Here is a 17,257-nt window from a genome sequence, read left to right as displayed (position 1 = left end):
CTACCACTCAGTTCAGCACCAAGCCTAGATCTGCTGTTGTACCTGCTCCGGAGACACGACAGACTTCATCAGCTCAAACATGTGCCGCCCCGGTAGTTAAGCTATAGTAAACACACACAGTAATGGTGCCATGTCATCGAGTTTTACTAAGTTAAGTTCCCACTTGACAAAAATCAAAGCCAATTTCAAATCAAAAGTAAAGTCAAATAAATTATTTCATTAAACGGTAAAATAAGAATGTTGTCTCAGTTGCAAATATTGACTAAGTAATTGTCATGTTGAAACAAGCATCATTTGACTCACAAATAAACCCCTAGGAAATTGATAAGTTGTTCAACCGCAACTAACTCGATCATGTTAAATTCTAAAAATGTTTAAACCTTTCCAAATGTCCTCAAACTTTTCATGCAACTTAGAAATATTGTCTAGTAATTGTGTGTCAAATATCATGAGTGACAAAACTCAATTGCTACATCAAATAAATACAACACCGAAACTATAAAATACGGCACAAAATAAAATAAAATTAAAGTGGAATAGTTTACTAGGCATTTTGGCCCATCTAGCCAATTGGCGAGCCCAACCCACTTCCCCTCTCCTTCTTCCTCGCTACAACAGACGAGGGATGCGTGGAAGCCATCCATGGCCATCATGGATGCGTGGAGACCATCCAGGGCCCCAACCCCCCTACTATCACCCTCGAGCGCCCCCTCGGAACCCTAGCGCCAACCCAGCCCCCCACTGGATCCCTCCTCTCATGCCCCTCTACTCGCGTCGCAACACACCACGTAGAGAGAGAGGAGCATAGCCCCCACCCCATGACCCTGCGTCGTCGTTCGCCATCACCGGCGCCCGCCCACACCGACGTTGCCTCGCCGCCTCCCCGACCCCATCGCCCTCGTACCCGCTGCTACCCCGTGCACCGGAATGTAAGCTCCCCACCTCCTCCTTCTCCCTCCGGTCTGATGCCCCCTCCCCTCGCTCTGGCGTCCCCCGTCCCCGACCACAGCTTCGTCCGACCAGTCCCCCCATGTGGCCATGACCTTGCCTCGCCATGCGCCCTGGCCGAGTTCGTCGCATGCCGTCCTTGCCCGCGCATTGCTCGCCGCTACCACCTCTTCTAGGTCCTATCACGCCCTGCTGCGTTTGCCTGCTGCTGCCGTGGGTTGCTACTGCGCTTGCCGCCACCGCCCATAGATGATGTTGTTGATGCTGCTGTGCGCGTGCACTCATGCATGGCCTCGCCGCAGCCTCGTTGTGTCCGCATGTGTCACTCGCAACCGCATGTGTCTGCTCTTCTTGCCGAGCGCAGCCATTGCTCCTTGCCACTTCATCTTGTTAGGTGCGTCGTTGTGAGGTCAACTGTTCTTCCCCTTTGCAATGGCACTAGAAGAATGCTGCTAGCACTTTCCGGCAATCGAAACTAGAAGAATGCTGTTGGCGGTCCACAAGCGCATGGGGTCGTAGCAGTTTTCGAGGGTAGAGTATTCAACCCAAATATGTTGGTACGCCTATAGGAGGTGAGAGGATACAATCAAGTATTAGCAGCTGAATATGTCAGATTCAACCACACCTCAAAGATTAGTATCTGCAAGCAAAGTATCACTAGCAAAGTAGTATGATAACAATGGTGTCAGAAATGATCTGTTGACGACAGACTATTCCTAATGATTGTATCAATGGCGCCAAGTTGCCTCGTTGACGGAAGTTGTCAGTTCCCGTCAATGACCATCGAACCAAGATTGTAGCAGGTAGCAGCAGTGTAACGAGCAATAGCAGCGGCAAGGAAAAGCGGTAGTGACAACAGTAGCAAGCGATAGTAGTAGCAACAGCAGCAGCAGAGCAAGACAAGTAACAGCAGTAGCAACAGTAGTAGCAGCAGCAGAGCAAGACAAGTAACAGCAGCAGAGCAAAACAAGTAACAGCGGTAGCAACAGTAGTAGCAGCAGCAGAGCAAAACAAGTAACATCAGTAGTAGGACAAACTCGTAGGCAGTGGGTCGGTGATTTGTTTGGATGATATTCATCATGCAACAGCTATAACATGGAGAGATATGTCGCTAGCTCCCGTTCGTCAATGTGATGTAGGCATGCATTCCGTGTGTCGTCATACGTGCTTAGGGAAAAGAACTTGCATGACATCTATTGTCCATCCCTCCCGTGGCAGCAGGGTCCAAAAGGAAATTACGGGATATTAAGGTTCTCCTTTTAATAAAGAACCGGACCAACGCATTAGCACTTGGTGAACACATGAACTCCTCAAACTATGGTCATCACCGCACTACAAGAAATAAGCGCATTTATGACAAAAAATAATGACGGCGGTTTTATTGGTCACAGATCTATGACTAAAATATACAAAAAGGTCATGAGGTGTCTAAGAGGGTCCAAATCCTAGAAAATTGTGACCATCTCTATCAAGAAGGTCATAATCCCATTACACAAAATGGTCACTGGCATGTGTAGCTCTATTTATGCCCGCATTGTAGGTCCTCCATAATTAAATTAAGAATATTTTAGGCTTAAATAGAGGTGACTAGGTAGACAACTCGACAATTTCGCCTACTTGTCTTGTATATATAGATGTTGACAAGGCCACAAAGTATAAGTACGTTGACAATTTCGCCTACATGCCTAGGCCATCCAGAACGCATGGCAATGCTACCGTCACGCGGTGACCACACGGCTGACATGCCAGAACACGTTTTGAAGATAATTGTCGTATTCCAAGTTTATTATTTTTTCTGGTAATTTGGTCACATATAATGACACAATGCAAAGGTTTTCCATTTTTCTGATTTTTTCAATTTTTCATGTGCATTTTAAAATGCAGTAAAACGACGGGCAGGACCATTCCTAGCTAGTGGATGAATCTTGACACAACCGTGACATGTGAAACCCACACATAAACATCCACCAAGTTAAATGAGGGACGACGGGCAGGACCATTCCTAGCTAGTGGATGAATCTTGACACAACCGTGACATGTGAAACCCACACATAAACATCCACCAAGTTAAATGAGGGACCGAGCCTCAGACCTAACAAACCATAAAAACTAGGGAAGCGCTATGCGTCTACCGCTAGGCGTCTAGTAAATATCCACCACCTCGATAGTCGTCGGATCTTCACGCGGGAGCCGTTCGATCTAACTCCTGGCGTGGTTCGATTGCCTCCCCGACACATTAATTTCTAAAACAACAAACAAGTTGCAAAAACAACCATCGATCGATCTCCATGCACCCCCCGCTTGTCCCGACCCTGACTCATTAATTCCCTAAAAACCGAGGGGCGGATCCAACCGAAATTATCCATCGGTTGTTGATAACATTTTCCTAAAAACTATGCTTAATTCTCAAAATAAAAAACACACAATTGCATCTGCTTAATTTTCATTGGTGGAATCATTTGTGCCACAGATTGATGACATGGCAAATATCCTACCATCCATTCCCGGCAATCCCATGGTCCACCGATCCATCCATCCATCTAAAGAGATGTAGGAAGGAAAATAAGGAGAAACCCGCTGCACCAATCTCTCTCTCTGTCTCCCTGGTGAAGATATCCTTCCCCACCAACCTACAATCTCCCCGCTTCCGCCGCCACCAACGCCGCCTGGTTCCGGCGAGCTCCGTTCGTACGCTGCTCCGCAAGATCCGGATGAGTACGTTCACAGCCTTTGGAACTGAGCTCAGATCTGCACCTCCCTCCCCTCCGTCGAGGTCCGCGTCTCAGGGCCTGCACCCTCGCCCGAGGCTAGGGTTTCCCCGCCGGAACCCACCGGAATAGGCAATGGCGAGGCGAAGCTCGCAGGATCCGTCGCCAGCATTGCCTAGGTAGGACCTTCCCATCATTACTCGTGTGGATCCACCCTCTCCTCCTCACCTTTTTCTCCTATCCGCCCCTTTCCTGTAGGTTAACATGGTGTGGAGACGGCGACGACGACATGAGTGTGTCGTCCTTGCCCAGCTCGAGAAGGAGGAGGAGGGGCGCACCTAGTCGTCGGCCCTGCTCTTCTCGAGGAGGAGGGGCAGGGGTCTGCTCCTAGGGCGACCAAGAGATCCGGCCCAAGCTCAAGCACGGCCAGGACGACCCACTGTGGAAGGTAGTAGCGTATATAGTTGAAAACCAAGGTAGTATAGCATTAACAGTGTATATGTAGATAATATGCATTCGAACAATTAGTGTCGGTAGTACATTAACAGTGTATATATAGATAATATGAGAAAGGAGTATATGCCATACATCCGGAACTTGTGTAAGTAGTATGCTATCAATTTATGAACAGGTATATACGAAACAATAAATAAGTCTATGAAGGTATATCTTACATCTGGAGGAAGGCACGCAAGGACATGGAAATCCTCGAAAACATAAATGCGTTGTATGTGGTGTACATTGAGCGAGTGGTGGGAAGGTTGGCGAGGGAGGTGGCTTCTCCTCCTCACCAGGGGAAGCTGGACCTTTTTACAGTTCGTTTTTACACCAGAAAATTGCTAATAAATCTATTGTTTTGTTGTTATTCTGGAAGCACATATTGTTCCATTGTCCTTCACTCACATATTCATCAATCATGTTCATCACATCAATTTCAGGATGCTTACCTAAAGAAAGATTGTCCAGAAAGCTGGTGTCCTGTAACTTCTGTTCGCAATTGAACAGTCAGAACCAAGACACAACCAAAGAATGTTTAATTATTCCATCTTGGGAATGTGTAGTTTTTTAAAGCGTAGTTCCTGCAAACCAGTTTGCTATAACCAAGTAATTATCATTAATTGTTCTACTTAGACTTAGATATGTAGATTCTAGTCTATAAAGAAACTTGCGAATCTATTGGTAGATCTAACACTGGCAGCCCGTGATTCATAAATATTTCTAACTGTGGCAACTTTCACTTTGTAGCGTGCTTTGCACTTCTTGTCCTCTATTCTTAATAGACTAGAAAGTACCGTTTTTAGTTTCAAACTATAGAAAGAAAATAAATCATATGGCCTAATTTTCTATTTATTATCTTGATGGTCTACAAAAGAGGCAAGCTTCAAACTATGAAGCAGACTAGTCATGTGCTCTCTATAGTATATGTATATATGTATGGGAAGTACCTATATATGAGTATATCAGCCTTGCACTTGAATCCCCTTTAATTTTTTCCTTTTGATTCTGAGAATTCTTTTTCTCCCATGTTTTTCTGTTAATAATTTTCTCTCCGTTGATCTGTACAGAAAGATACCAACTTGAGTCGTGAGACAAAATCTGAAACAATTTGCATGCTTGCCATTGGCTCCAGCCGTGAGATCTAGCTCAGCAGGAGTCCTTGCCATTGGCTCCTGCGGCGAGCTCTACCACAACTCAGGGCATGTGTTGGTGTACACCTCAGCCGACTCAAGTTGATGTGCATGAGGCCAACCAACATCTGGGAAAGACTATAAGAGGTGAAACGATCTACTAATTTATCACAGAGTTTGCTTTATCCAATTTTAGCCTGCACTGACCACACCAGGTAAATGTACATTGTGCAGAGCCCGGTAATGGAAAATGGGTAAACAATTGTTTGACAATGCTACAAGAAGAGGAGAGATGGTGTGACCACATTTATGTACGACTATTTCTGCAACATGATGCAGAGTGGTAAATCTTAAACACCCGGTTTCATTAAAATACTGTAAATTTGGATGTTACCAACCCTTCTATTGGTACGCTAAAAAATTAAATGAGTGGCTAGAGTCATCATCAGGATGTAGCTATTTTCTTACTATCTTTCTACATTTGCTGATGGATTTAATAGTTATACACTTCATGTGTCAGCTCGTGGGTTGCAACTAAGATTTCACAGTAAACTTAAAAAGATCAGCATTGTGATTCATAAGCCAAAGTGAATCATGTGTCGCCTGGGGTTGCATATTTGGTTCCGTAGTAACATCAAAATGTCATCATATGTAGCAATTCGTTTATCAAACTAAATACCACCGATTTCGCAAATAATATCATCATGTCATCATAAGGTTTGCTCCCAGGTGGAGGTGTTCTTCCAATAAGATTCTGGTAAGGTCCGGTGATTGAAATGTACACCTTCTCATCTATATTTTAAACTAACATCGGTATATGTAGTGCTACATTATTGAGAACCTAACTAAATACTCTGTACCGTACGTAAACAGAAATAATTGTTTTTGCATTAATTAGTATTTGATTATTGTGTCTCAACAATAGTTAATCCGAGTAATATACATTAGAGTATTGCGTACCACTCGGGACACTGATTTTATTTTTAAACTATATGTTACTTCAAGTAATACCCGCAAAGAGTATTTTATGCTCTAGCCCGTGCATTTGCACGGGTTGGCGACTAGTTACATATTAGTTGGACGGTTGGAATTTTTTTACTTTCTAAGTTTAACGTGGAGTCGGTATCATTTTATTCTTGCAGGCGGCAATGGCAAGAGCATATTGTGCATAGGAAGAGGATGAGAAGAAACTTGTGGTTCTCATTCAATCTTAATAGAACTCTCTTTATGTGTGATTTTGCACTTGTTGGGTCTTTTTTCTGTGTACTTGTACTTGCAGAAGTATTCTGTTGTGCACATGTAAAATTATTTTGATGTGTCTTTGTTAGGCGATGAACCTTAATGCGTGGAGTCGTTGAATGATGTATTGTATTTGATGTGATATGCTACTAAAATGAAATATACATTTTATTTGCAATCTTATATTTTGTTGTATTTATTTTAATGGGCCTATCTTGAGATATGCGTGCTTCTAGCAAAAGAATGCTTCAACCCAAACAAATCAGACATTTTCAATAGTAAAATAGGTATTGGGCTAGGCCCATGTAGGCTAGATTGGTGGATAGGGATCTGAAATTTATGATGATTCCATTTGGTCACTAGAAATGCCACGTCAGCTTGGCCACGTCAGATCCTCCGTGGCTCACACAAATGGGTAATGACCAAACCAAAATTTTGGTCGATAGAGACCCATGACCAAAATTTTAGAAAGGTCATGTTTGTTCATTCTTGACGGCCAACTGTTGACGTTGTAAATTTGGTCAAAAAAAGGTCAATAAAAGACAACAATGACGAATCAATGACCAATATAGCGAGTCATAATTGACCTTATTCTTGTAGTGCCGGGAGTGGTTCCGGTTATTGTCACTCCGGGGTTGCCGGATCATAACACATAGTAGGTAACTACAAGTTGCAAGATCGGATCTAAAACACACATATATTGGTGACAACATAATAATTTCAGATCTGAAATCATGGCACTCGGGCCCTAGTGACAAGCATTAAGCTTGGCAAAGTAGTAGCAACATCAATCTCAGAACATAGTGGATACTAGGGATCAATCCCCATCAAAACTAACTCGATTACATGATAGATCTCATCCTACTCATCACCGCCCAGCGAGCCTACAAATAGATTACTCACGAACGACGAAGAGCTTCATGGAATTGGAGAGGGAAGAAGGTTGATGATGACTATGGCGATGATTTCCCCTCTCCGAAGCCCAAGACGGACTCCAGATTTGCCCTCCAGATGAAGAACAGGTGGTGGCGTCTCCTCCGTATCGCAAACGCGATGAAAACTTCTCTTCTTATTTTTTCTGGGACGAAAGGGGACTTATAGACCTGAGGTTGGGGGCGGCAGAGCCGTGTGGGCCCCACTAACCTGCCCACCGCCACCAGGGGGTGGTGGCGGAGCCAGGGCTTGTGGCCCACTGGCCCACCCCCTCAGGTGGAACTTGGCGCACATATTTTTTATATTTTCCAAAACTGCTCCCCGTAGATTTTCAGGACGTTTGGAGAACTTTGATTTCTGCACAAAAATAACACCAAGGCAATTCTGCTGAAAACATCGTCAATCTAGGTTAGTTACATTCAAATCATGCAAATTAGAGTCCAAAACAAGGGCAAAAGAGTTTGGAAAAGTAGATACGATGGAGACGTATCACGCTGCTGCTCTACATGCTACTCGCCCCTGATGCTTGCTGTCTGCTAGCGCTGCTTGATGCTGCTTCTCGTGCGCCGTTGCTGCTGCCCCATCGCTGCGGCTACGCTGCTGCTGCCATGTCGGGCAATAATCCACGGCTCGGACAGGTCAGGCGCGGTGCGCATATATGCATGCGGTGACCACGTCGGGTCCAACCGTGGCAGGCTCGGGGGTGCGTATGTGCGCGTGTCCGAGGGGGTGCGTGTGTGCGTGCGTGCGTGGGTTGTTAGCGAGTCATCAGGCCGACCGTGTCTAGCGCTAGGAGTGGCCGTGGCGATCGCGTTGGAGTGCGTCGCGTGCGCGAGCCGTAGCGTGCGGAGCATGATGGAGTGGGAGGTGGGCACGTCAGTGCACAACCAAGCGTGTCTGAGCACGCGAGTATAAGATCCCCTCCATGCCTGTGTACTCGTTGCCCAGTTTCAGTTCGAGCTCAAAGAGAAAAACAGAGAAGCCGTACGCGCGGCGAAGCTGTTTGTGCGCCTGAAAATTTTCTGTGTCCATCCTCTACCCCTCCGACCTTGTCTCCGGTGATCGCCGGAAGGCCGCGGTTCTATTTTTGCGCCAACATTTGGTATTAGAGCGAGGTGTGTGAGAGAGAGAGCTCGCCGGCCATGGTGCTCGTCCCGTACGCCGTAGGATCAGGGAGCTCGGTGTCGCACCAGGTACCTGTGCTCACAGGGGAGAACTACACCACTTGGGCCATCAAGGTGGAGGCCGATCTCGATGCCGCCGGGCTCTGGGAGGAGGTGGTGCCACCGGAGGACGTGGCATCGGCGGTGACTGCCAAGAAAGATAAGTCGGCGGGGGCTTATCTGCTGCGGGCACTCTCCGACGACCTGCTGCTGCACGTGGCTGCAAAGAAGACCGCGGCGGAGATATGCTGCAGCCTCAAGTCGCGGTTCGTCGGAGCCGATCGCGTGCTGGCGGCGCGGCTGGCCACGCTTCGAGGTGATTTCGAGCGGCTGCGCATGGACGGCGGCGAGTCTCTGGATGCATTTGCGGGGAAGATCAGCGGGATGGCGGCGCGTTACGCGGGGCTCGGATCGACCCTGGACGACGTCGCGATGGTGAAGAAATTGCTCGATGCCATGCCAGATCGCCTGTACGCGGCGGTGGCTGGAATCGAGCAATTCTGTGATGTCTCGACCATGGTGTTCGAGGACGCTCTTGGTCGCTTGAAAGCCTTCGACGAGCGGTTGCATCGACACAGGCAGGACGGTGGCGGCCATGGCGGGGAGCAGCTAATGCTCACGGCGGAGCAATGTCGTGCCAGGGAGCACCAACGCGGTGGTACACGCGACGACAAAGATCGGAGGAGTGAGGCGTCGGGCAGCGGAGGAGGTCGGCGAGGTCGCTGCTACAACTGCGGTCGAAGGGGGCATTTCAAGCGCGACTGCACCGAGCCGAAGAAGGTGGCAGCACCGGCGGAGCAGGCACTGCTGGCAGACGCCTGCGTGGAGAACGACGGCCTGTTGTAGGCCGTGTCTTAGGAGGTGAAATGTCGGGCAATAAGCCACGGCTCGGACAGGTCAGGCGCGGTGCGCGTATATGCGTGCGGTGACCACGTTGGGTCCGACCATGGCAGCCTCGGGCATGCGTATGTGCGCGTGTCTGAGGGGGTGCGTGTGTGCGTGCGTGCGTGGGTTGTTAGCGAGTCGTCAGGGAGACCGCGTCTAGCGTTAGGAGTGGCCGTGGAGATCGCGTTGGAGCGCGTCGATGCGCAAGCCGTAGCGTACAGAGTGTTAGGGAGTGGGAGGTGGGCGCGTCGGTGCGCGACCCAGCGTGTCTGAGGGCGCGAGTATAAGATCCCCTCCATGCATGTGTACTCGTTGCCCAGTTTGAGTTCGAGCTAAAAGAGAAAAACAGAGAAGCCGTACACGCGGCGAAGGTGTTTGTGCGCCTGAAAATTTTCTGTGTCCATCCTCTACCCCTTCGACCTTGTCTCCGGTGATTGCCGGAAGGCCGCCGTTCCAGTTTTGCGCCAACATGCCGCTCTTGCTAGTTGTCGTTGCTGCTGCTGCATGCTACCGCCAGCCACGGCCACGGGTGTGCCTCGTGTGTGTGGTGTGTGAGTGGGTTTGCGTGTGCGTGCACAACCATGGCTGGTTGTGCCACCGCCCGGTCGTGAGCTTGTTAATTTATGTTACTTCTCCATTTCAGTTTATAAGTCCGGCACGTGTAACTTGGTCGTTAATTTGACGAACTTAATGAGAGGCATATATTACAAAAAATAGATCATTAGAAACTTTAGATGTTCTATTTTCTAATGGTATAATTTTTATGTTAAATAATAAATTTTATATATTCAAATTTTGACCTAGGTACACGTGCATGCCTTATAAACTGTGACGTAGGGAGTATATTAGGTGCTAATTAGTCTAGGCTAAGTAGGGCCCCTTTAGTTAGTAGTTTAATTATTTATTTTAGGTATCCTTGGCCCAATGACATGTAGGCCCCCCAATCAAAAAAGTTAGATTTATTTATTTGTTTAGGTATAATATATATCACATGTGGGGCTGATTCCTTCTGATTAAGAAAATATTTTTAAAAATAAAATGTTAATAAGATAATTAATTAATTAATTAGTGGTCTAACTAATTAGCTTAATTAATCTGGGTAGTCTGTGACACGTGGGTCCATTGACCCTGTTGATGAGTCAAACTTTGACTGGTCAACTACTCACAAGGCATGCTGACTAGACCCCCTGGTCTTACTGTCATAGACTATGGCACCCCCTGGTCTTACTGTCATAGACTATGGCTTGAGTAGCACTAGTTGAGAAAAGAATGCCCTGTTTATTTTTGACTTAAATAATTTCAAAATATTGTTAAATCTTTGTAAAACCATAGAAAAAAACCGCAACTCCGATCAAAATATTTTGAACATGAAAGTTGATCAGAAAAATAAGACGAACTGGGATACGCTATCTGTTTGTGTGTCACATGTCCCTAGCATAGAGAACATGGAACTTTTTTCCATCATTTGCGCTTGTCCGGTTGTAGCGAGAGACCCGGGAAAATATCTTTAGATATTATTCCGATCCATCCATGACGTATAGTACCGCGTTAGCTCATGCCTAGCGCTGCCTTTAGCCATTTCGTACTTTGTGATGAATTTGATTGCCCTGTTATTTATTGTGTTTCCCCAACGTTACTTCCTTTCCAGTGGACCCCGAGACCGATGATGATCCGTTGATCAACTACTTCCCGGTCGAGGATCCGTTTTTGTCTGCGGATCAAAGAGGCAAGCAAACCCCCTTGATCATTCCTATATCGCCTATTCTTTCTCCCTCATGCTTGCATTAGAATTTTGCTACTGTTGTAGTTAGCTCCTATATCTGATGCATAGCCTGTTTTTGATAAACTGCTACATTATTCTACTACACCTTAAAACTGTTTAGTTAGGTGGAGCAGTCATCCCCTTGCCCCCTTAGTCCAATTGCCCCCACTTTATCCTCAAGTCTCGATCAACTGATCGACGAGCCAAGATTCGACACCGCACTCACACCCCCTTAGTTGTACGACGCTGCAGAGATAGTATCGAGTACTGAGGGTGATACCTCGTTACGTACTATGATGTTAGCGTTGTAGTGTAGTTGTCTGGCGGTGGTTCTCGGAGGGTGATTCCTCCTTCATTACCTCCGATAACGACTCTGTCGTATAATCCATCAAGCATGGCCATCGAAGTGATTCCTCCCTGGCCACCTTGACGGTTATATCGTACGGAATCCAACGAGGGTGATACCTCGGATCCCCCTGATTTTACAACCACACAGTTACTTGACAGTGTTACTGGGAACATTGATGAATAAATGTTTGGCGGGTGGATTCCCGCATGGATGTGTCGATGAGTTAATTAAAATGTTAATGAATTTGGGTATTTGATCTTGGTTGGTCGGAGACCTTTTCGCACTAACCGTCTACGTGGGAGAAGTTATGGGTACTCGACGTCGTGGTATCAACTGAAGCTCTTCAGAAGTCAGCAATGGAGCAGCGCACGCTCGAGTGGTCTGGATTATCACTGTTCTTGTATAAGAGGTGCCAGGACTGACATCGACCGCCCTCGCAGCATGCAGGAGCACAATGGGTGATGGGCCCATGAACGTGCAGGAGCACAATGGGTTGTCCTCTCTGTTGAGATAGGTGGGGCTGTGACGTGTTGATGTTCCGAGGCTGGGCATGACCCACGAAAGTGTGTCCAGCAAGAGTTTATCAAGCCCGACGGGAAACTTGGTGCACCCGTGCAGGGATGAAAATTAACAATGGGGATAGCCGTGTCCACGGTTACATGACGACCTGGAGTTGTGTCCCGATCTTATACAACTACAACTGTTACTTAACTGGAATGTTTGCTTCAGGATTGCCTCCTCGCAGCGAGTCGAGGAAGGATCTCTGGGCATGACTTTAATTAATATTGCTGCAACAATATGACTATTAATTGTGTTACCTGCTCTACTCTTGTCTATTGCTGCAAGACCCCTCAAGATGCTAGTCTTCGATAGGACTAGGCCTGCTCCCTCTATTCTCGCATTGTTGCAGTCAGTCCACATAAAACCTCTTCCTTTGATACTGATGCATAACTTAGCATACTTATGATGTTAGTCTTGCGAGTACTTTGTATGAGTACTCACCGTTGCTTTGCTCCCCTTTTCCCCTCGACCCGTTGCTGTGACCAGATGATGGAGCCCAGGAGATGGCATTCCCCACCGCTGCCGACTGCTACCCCGACGGTGCATACTATGTGGAGGTTGCTGACGACCAGGAGTAGTTTAGGAGGTTCCCAAGCAGGAGGCCTCGCCTCGTTCGATCGATGTATCTTTTGTGCTAGCCTTCTCGAAGGCATTATCATGTTTCATGTGTGTACTCAGATATTTGTTGCTTCCGCTGACTTGTGTGTTTATCGAGCTTCTGTATTCTACCCCTCGAGGCCCCTGGCTTGTAATATGAAGCTTCCATGTTTTTATTTGTGTCTAGAGTTGTGTTGTGATATTTTCTCGTGAGTCCTTGAGCTTGGTCGTACGCATTTGCGTGTATGATTAGCGTACGATCAAATCGAGGGTGTCACAAGTTGGTATTAGAGCCGACTGCATATAGGTAGCCCCCTTTCCAACTCCTTGGCCGAAGTTGAGACTAGTACTTGAAAAAAAACTTACTAACTTTGATGTTGTGGCTTACGGGCCCACCTCACAATCGGGTGGTATTAGTATCTTTTACTCCTCTTCTGTACTCTGGGTTCTGATCTCTCTTCTCTTTCGGGTTAAAGATTTTGCTTACTCTAACTCTAGGTTCTCGTAAATAAATCCTCCCGGAGAACCCTACAGTTCCAGACGATGGCTTGATTCCTCATAAGACTCCGAAGATACTCTGTGATGTTCTCTCGGGAGCTGGTGCTAATCGCTTCTACGATTTCCTTTCCTCCGTCAGCCCCTATGGATGACTACATACAAATGTCGATTATACATTGTTTCCAGTTCTCTTGTTGTTACAACGTAAAGAATTATCTTATCGGGGATTTGTTCGTCCTTAGTTGTCATGGGTTTCAAAAGCCCATCGAATTACTATTCGATCTTCAAGAATCCTCAGTAGCCTTTTGTTCATAACCTTTCTCACCTTCTTACATTATGGTTAAATTCATATGTCTAGCAACATTCGTTAAAATCCTTTGTGATATTCCTTTGATCTTATTGGTTCAACCGTTGTGTGAATGCACACAATCATCAGTTTATTCTCATAAATTATCTTTCCAGCTCAGACGTCCATTCTAGACATAAGCTGGTTCTTGGCAAATCAACCTTGGTTGATTGTCCATCTAAGTCCTTTCAACTTGCTTGTATTTGACCAGAGCACCTGAATCTGATACACCAACCTGGAAATCATAAATTCCTTTGGTATCTAAGTATCGGTATTTTTCAGATGTTCTATAATCCGATGCCTTGCATTCTATCTCGCTCTGATTGAGTACCGATACTCACATGAGGTCCTTTGTGGACCGTCAGACCCATTGTTGGGTTATTATCCGACGACATCCTTTACATTCAAAAATTCTTGTGATATTCTTTCCCTGATATCTGATGTCATTGGTAAATTGTGCCTTCTCCCTGTGATAAATTGTATCCTATGCTTTTGTCGGCCATGCTCTGTTGTCAAGCATGCGTTAATTGCTCTTGAAGTTGTGGTATATGTTCATAAGATGTCCCGATGGGTTGAACCTATGCCTTCCTTAATCAAGGTGATCCCAAGATTTTTTTCACGAGTCTTACTCTTCTGTTGTTTTGCGAGATAATCTTTCCAAGCTACAACCTGATCAAAGGCAAGGAGTAAATGGAAGGTGATGCATTGATGAAGTGGGAGTCGACCTTGAACTTTGTGTTCATGCCCATGGAAACAACGTTGGTCCTATCATAGAAACTTCTTGTATCAATAAGCATTCATTGTATGATTTGATGTTGCATCTGTGATTTGGTACCTTCCAACCATGGTTCCGACCATGATTATTCTTCTTTGATCCCGTATGTAGAAAAGTTAAAGTGTTTGTCTTCCACAGATCAATACACCAGTCTAACCTCTATTTTGATCTACCTCCGAGTATTGTCCCTCGTATCTTAAAATATCATGGAGCTATATAACTTGTTATGAGCTCCTCGTCAACTATGATGTTTCATTGATTCCGGTTTCCCTTGTGTTCTAAGTTGTTGGACACTCAAGGACACCGATAACTAAATCGATATGCATTACGATTCAACAACTCTTAGTAATATTCTTTGCTTAGGAGTTTGTGCACGATCATGTCCTTCCAAGTTGTTAGGTTACATCATGTTCGTCATGCTAGAGCTTGACCATGCTATCTCCGTCCTTCATCCATGGAACACATTTCCAACTGTGAATTAAGCTTACATCAAGCTTTCAACACCATGTTGGTTGTCTTGAAAGGCAATAACGATTCTGAGCTAGCAATCTTATCGGTGGTTCCGACAACCTTTCACTTCACCATTCCTTTGCTTGATGTCATCGCTGATCGATTACATCTTCATGAAACTTCTCGATAAATGTATCGTGATCATCATCAACATTCTGGGATATCCCAGGATATGAATCGAATTCATGATGAGAAATACCATTCTTTCCCCTTGATGATTTGCGTTACCATCGACAAACCTTTTTGCCTTCCCTCCAACACAAACTTGTTCATGTTTTCTGTTGTCCCTTAAGTTCCTTACAATTCGGCTTATGTTATCTTCAACATTGGGATATTACCATCTTTTATGTCAAGGATGTTGTGAGGATTGATGCACCTCTTAAGAATTCTAGGTATGGTGTTACTTCTTGGCATCACCATTCATTCTTGCTCCTCGTGTTGTTTCTAACAGGATTACCGAGAAGTGAACTCCGATGTGCGGTTCCTTACTTCTGCCAACCCTATTGCTTTGAAGTTAATGATTGATAGTTTCATTCTTGGTGGGTTGGTTGTTGAATCACCATTATAGAATTGGTCGTGCTACTCATTCTGTATTTCCGAGTGCACCCTTCGACCAATGTTTAATTGTTGATGTTCTCTCAAGCATACGTCATTGTATCATTTGATCTGACAAACGTTATCTCCTTGATCTTATAATTTTGGAAATTCATCCCTATCAAAAGCTTGAGGGATTGTTGATGAGCCCATCGGCCACACCCTCAACTTCTCCATGTTTCATAATGAAGCTCTTGAAGGCATTTCTTTGTGCCTAGCTCATGAAGAATGTGTTTGATAGAAGATGTGTTCTCCCAAAGTTCACGTGCATTCTTGCCGCCGTGAATATGAGAAAGTTTTGTTTCGCTGCCTCTGGGGTTATCCCGAATCATTCACGCATGTGTGAGGTGTTATATGTTTTGAAGATTTGTTACCTTCACTTGAGATAACTTCTCTTAGCACGCCAAGCCACTCACTGATTTGTTCAAGGAAAATAAGTTCCTTCATAAGGGCTAATCCAGGCTTACACAAGGACCTTGATATCCTCGATGATGGTTCCCAAATCAAAACTCGGTTGCATTTTGTTGTAAGAATTATATGTGGGCACGAATGTCTTGACGTTGTGCTCATGTTTCTTACAATCCATCTCATGATTCAAGACCTGCTTCCGTAGTCCATATCCCGAGAATCTTGCATCATCATCTTTCTTCTTAGGCAATCTGAGCCTCAGGTGTCCTGACACCAATCAGACCTGAATCTTGGGCAGATATGATGGTTGGAACATTTCCCAATAATTATGACTTTGGTCTTTATGTAACCCGGTGCGGTGATGTCTTGTCTAGCACACCTGGCTGGAGGACCTATTGTTATAACATCTTGTTCAACAAGATTTGCCATTCTCCCCTGAGGAAATTGTAAGACTTATTTTATAAGTTGTTCGTGATGGATCCCTTGTGTACCAAAAGTTCGACCTTTATCTGATGACCATGTCGATGCTACCTCAAAGCATGAATGTCGTACTTCAAATGTCAATAGGAACATTGGAGCGCAATGCTAAATTGTTCTTGATCAATTATCCAAACCACATGGTATGGGTAAACATCATGATACTCCTTGCCCTTTTATCAAGGTGGTTTGGTACTTGATGACCTGTCATGTATACAATACTCTATATTCCTAGGGAATGGTATACTCTAATACTTGTGTGTTTGAAAACATTTTCCTTTCTATTGGTCTGTTTGACGTGACAGTCACCTTTTCCTTCCCATTGGCTAGTTTAACCTTTCTTGATTTTGAAGTTATCTAAGCAGTGTCAATTCCCTTCTTAGGTAAAAACCTCGGTGAACAACTCTGTCAGTAAGACCCTGTTACTATTGTGGATAACATTCCGGTAGCCGCCGGTGGACGAGAACCTTGCCTATTGGTCCGCCATGTTACAGCGAGCAGGAACATGGTTCTATTCGTCCCCCTCCCTTGGTACCGATGTTGTTGCCAACATAACTGACAGGTTATCCTCTGACATGTCTTGCTATCAATAGCGTGCAAGATGTCACCGCTCTGCCTACTCTTGGCCCACATGATGGGCCCATAACCCAAAATTTCACATGATCGAAACCTCACTCTCCTGTACATCTTTGAATCTAAAGTATCCTTTACACTTGGCTTCGTGTATAAATTTCCCAAGCCACCGTCCAATGGGCCGATCTATTCTTGTATCACACGCAATATTTATTTCGTTGCTCTAAACCCCCCCTTTTCATATCTGTTTAGGCATCAAACGATTGCCTAATCTTTGAAACCTTTGTACCATCACGTATTATT

This window comes from Hordeum vulgare, chromosome 6H (genome assembly GCF_904849725.1).
Source record: "Hordeum vulgare subsp. vulgare chromosome 6H, MorexV3_pseudomolecules_assembly, whole genome shotgun sequence".
Lineage (NCBI taxonomy): Eukaryota > Viridiplantae > Streptophyta > Magnoliopsida > Poales > Poaceae > Hordeum > Hordeum vulgare.
Note: the sequence above shows the minus strand (reverse complement) of the source record.